The sequence below is a fragment of the Neofelis nebulosa genome, chromosome 7, assembly GCF_028018385.1.
Source record: "Neofelis nebulosa isolate mNeoNeb1 chromosome 7, mNeoNeb1.pri, whole genome shotgun sequence".
NCBI lineage: Eukaryota > Metazoa > Chordata > Mammalia > Carnivora > Felidae > Neofelis > Neofelis nebulosa.
Window position 1 is genome coordinate 56,564,257 of NC_080788.1, and position 4,552 is coordinate 56,568,808.

Consider the following 4,552-nt stretch of genomic DNA (forward strand, 5'->3'; position numbering starts at 1 on the left):
AGATTTCTCATCTCAGAGGTATGCTTTGATTTTCTGTGCTGTTCAACTTGCTTTCAAAACATCAGTGCTGGGGCACCTGGGTGGCTCAGTTGGTTGAGTACCCAACTTCAGCTCAGGTCATGATCTCACAACTTATGGGTTTGATACCTGCGTCCGGCTCTGTTCTGACAGCTCAGAGCCTTGAGCCTGCTTTGGTTTCTGTCTCTGATTCCTCTGCTTCTCTCTCTCTCTCTCTCTCTCTCTCTCTCTCTCTCAAATAGAAATATACATTAAAAAATTTAAACTTAAAAAAAAAACCCAAAATATCAGTGCTCTGGATGATGGCACTGATAACATCCTGATAGAGGACACATATGCATAAAGCTGGGAGGGAAGGAGGTTGTGATAGGCTAAATCTATCAATATGGGATCTAGTAAACACAACTGTTAAACTCTTCAGTTGAGTACAAAAAAGAAAACTGTCCACAATTCAAGGAAAAATATGTGCTTCAGTGGCTAACTATGCATTGTTTACAGCACAGTCTTCTGGATTATCTTCTGGAGTATCTGGTTCTATGGAGATTTTGCAGCTTTCCTTGCTTTTGAGATATTTTACAATTATGTACATTGCAGATAAGCTATAGCAGTGCACAATAATTCTTTTCTATACATTTGCAAATGAGTTTGTCTGGTGGAGTTTCAATGGACTCTGTGGATTGACAAGTCTTGTGTCCATTTGCAAATTCATTTCAATATTCCCAATCTATCAATGTGTTCTTTGGATTCTCGTTTGAGCTTGTTTCCCTCATTAGTGATTTAAATAAGTATTTAACACATGTCCACTTTATTTTTATGCAAGAATTGCAATTTACTTATTTTGAGAGTTATCTTTAATAAAAGAAAGAATGAGAATAACTTGGGTAGGATACAATATGCAAAAAAGATTTGAGCTCTTAGTTGATAATAAGTTCAATACAAGTCATTAGTGTAATATGGCTATTGCTTTAGTTCTTTTAAGTTTATCAAGTACTTAGTTTAGAATCACTATTCCAAACCACTGGCCAACTTTTCTTATTTTTAACCCAATAACTAATTATTTTGATAATAGTAGCTATAAATCATGTTTTAAAATCTGGTATAGCAAGCCATTATAATTATGTTGGTTAAAAGAACACTTCGATATTCTTGATAGTTTATTCTTCTAAATGAATTACACTGTGAGTTTGTCAGAGTCTATAATGTATTCATTTGGGATCTTGGTTTTGCATAAAATCTATAAATATTTGCTTAGGAATTATTGTCATTGCTACTGTATTTGGTTTTTCCAATAAGAAGCAATATATATCTCTCCAATTATTCTTCTCATCTTTTATTTCTCCCATTAGGAATTTTAAATTTTATTTGAATAATTAAATCATTTATGTCTTGAATTATATAAATATGCATTTAATGATTTCAGTTGTAATAGAATCTTTTTTATTGTGTCTCTAGCTATTTGTCATGGGTCTAAAAGAATGCAATTGAGTGTTATATTTGTTTTTTGTTTTTTTTCCTAAGAAGTTATTATCATCCTTCCAGGAAAATTTATTCTACTTTTCTCCAGTTCATACCACTAGCATTTCTAGTGCTATGTTTTTAAAAAGTGGGTTAAAAAAACTCAACTAGATATTTTTGGTTTGAAAATAGTTTGCATTCATCCTGGAGAAAACCCAAATAAGAAAAATTTTAGCTCCTCCTTTTCCTTCCTCAAAGATATCTTGAGTAAAGGATGCTTCACATTTTAGGTAAGGTTATTTTGGGATGAGGCAGTTAGAAATACCAACATAAGTTATAAATCTTTTTAGTCAATACTTGACCAAAGATAATTTAGTACTGCCATGGGTTCAATCAATGTCTGCATGTGTAGTCCAGGGCCCAGGAGTATATTTACTCAAAGATACTATTTGGAAATTCTACACTGTTTCTTCAGCATTTTTTTTTCGAGTGTGTGCAGCATGTAAAGGAGATCAAAAGTTTGAAATTAAGATTAAAAGATAAACCAGAGTAAAAATTTTCTTAAATGTTAATATGTTTTCGATTCATTTCCAAATTTTCCTTTCTTCATTTTTTGCTAGTCACCATCTGTCTTTAATTATAACTTAACTCAATTTCCTTTGAAAGTCCTTTTTCCAAATTAAAAATAATTTTTTCTAAGTATTTTCTACATTTCAGTTGTTTGAACTTAAAAATTTATGAAGCCCTCTGAGTCTCCATTTCTTTATTTGTAAAATGAGAATGAAAAAGTGTTTTGCATGTCTCCCTAGGTGGTTGTTTGAATTATATAAAATGGTTAGGGCACATTCTCCTTTGGAAGAATGGTTGGCCATTGAGGACCACATCAACTAAGTTCAATAAGAATATGTTAAATCTACTTCATGGCCACCATGGTTCCATTTAATTACAAGGAAATGCAAATATAAGTGAAATACAAAATTAAGTTCTTGTCTTCCAGAGAAAATGCTTCTCAAATATTAGCAGGCACACAAATCTCCCAGGTCTTGTCAAGTGGCAGATTATGATTCAGTTAGTCTGAGGTGAAGCCTGAGATTCTGCATTTCCAACAACCTCTAAGAGATGCTGATACCTCAGATGGCACAATCCCTATAGTATAAATCATACACATCAGAGGCAGAGATCAGGAAAAACTAAATATCCTTGAATATCCAAATAAATCCCTGTGGGCCAGAAAATGGAAGATGGGACATGATTCAGCTTGAGATTCTTTCCACTGTTGGTAAGGAAAGGAAGCGGGCATGCCACATTCTTAACGGGGTGGGGGTGGGTGAGTGGGTGGGAATGGTTTGTCTTTTGTAAGATTCTGTGGATTCTTGCATTTAAAGATGCTTGAAATGGCTTCTGACAAAAAGGTATGAGGGTGCTTAGCCAAGAAACAATGGTGTTAAGCTGCTGCTGGAGTTCAATATTATACACACACATACATATGGAAAGTTAAGATAGCATAGACATACATGCAATACTTACATGCACATATGATCTTATTATCAATCAGGATGGTTTCCGTGTTTGTAATATTATTAAAGGCAACATTTAGCCTTCACTAAGCACCAGTTAAGCTCCCAGGGCAGTCAGAAGTAATGCCTTCCTACATGCCAATAAGCTGGTTCTGGAATGAATGTGTTACTGGTTTCTCGTCCCTAGCACTGATCTGCAGCATAGCTACAAAACTGGGTAAATTTATGGGCTCACTGACGCGGTTGGTGTCCCATCCCTTGAGGACCCAGTGCCTGCTTCTCCCTGATGGTCCTGATCACCCCCACTCTCGTTCCCATGCTCACCCTCCTTCTGGCTATCAAATATGTGTCATTCTTTGCCTTTACCCTGAGACTGGAGCCATTGCAATAAGCTCACATAGCCCCACCTGAACATCTGACTTAAGCCAGAGAGGTCAACTCACTATTCCCTGAGCAGGCCTTCTGCTTTCTGCTCTATGCTTTAGCTTTCTTCTGGACTGCTCCTTCTCTTGCATTCTTTGTAGCCAGGCAGGTCTTACCCATCCTAAGCCCACCTCAGATCCTGCCTCCTTTGTAAAGCCTTCCAAGATTTATACTTGCCCTATATGAGTCCCTCAGCAAGTGATTGTCTCTACTATCCATTGACAATCATTTGCTGTTGTGATATCGCTTTTCTATTGCTGCCTTCCATTGTCATTTAAAATGTCTATTCAGCTCTTTAAGACTTGATATGTTGGTTCTCCTGTTACAAAGTTTCCTTGAAGTTAAAGTTTGGATTTTATATGTTCTTGCATATTATACAGAGTCCCAAACAGTGTAAATGTAAAAAGTTGCTTTGACTTGATGAACTAATTCTACAGAGTTTCTGGATGATCTTGGTGAATATAGAAAGCCATGCCATTAAAATGTTAACTTGGGCATCCACCAGTTTCACTGAAGAGAAACATAACTTTAGAAACTTGGATAGGATCAATAGAAGCATTTCTCATTCCCTCTTAAACATACCCCAAAGCTGACCCGTCCCTGGAGCCTGCCCCTCCTGTTGGGCTGGCCCTGTTGCCAGGGAACCATGTCCTCGGCCTACTTGTCCTCATCCACTCGTATTCCCCTCCCAGGTGGGAGTGTGGCATCTCTCCAAAAAGGTATATGCACTGCAGCTGGGAAACCATGTGTAGCTGAAGGCACAGGCAAAAACCTGTGAGTGGGTGCTGGAAGAGGTGCCCTTCACGCATGGAGTTATGTGTATGATACATTCTTCACACAGACCCTGGTTCCATCCTCAGAACCCTCTCTATTGTGATAAAACATGATATCTGGCTCTTTTCACTCTTCTTTGGGGATCCAGGATTCTTGGCTGGATGGCAACTCTAGTCAACCAGGCCTGGTTCTATGTTCCTACTCCACGTGGGAGAGGTAGGGCAAGGCAGGCCCCTAGCTCAGAGGGGCAGCTGAGCCCCTATACACATGGGCTCCCTTCTAGGCATCAAGTAAAGATCTTAGCTTCAGGGGTCCAGTGCTGGCTTCAGGCCATTCTTTTTTTTTTTCATTTTATTTTTTATTTT

At 37.7% G+C, this 4,552-nt stretch overlaps 1 long non-coding RNA gene across 1 annotated transcript; it reads right to left on the reverse strand.

The window, feature by feature from the left end:
- Positions 1-2,390: 2,390 nt before the first annotated feature.
- On the reverse strand, positions 2,391-4,231 carry LOC131518155 (uncharacterized). Its single transcript, XR_009264949.1, has 2 exons — positions 3,996-4,231; positions 2,391-2,619 (listed from the first exon to the last, which is right to left on the reverse strand). It is a non-coding gene; the product is annotated as an uncharacterized LOC131518155 (long non-coding RNA).
- Positions 4,232-4,552: the final 321 nt, after the last annotated feature.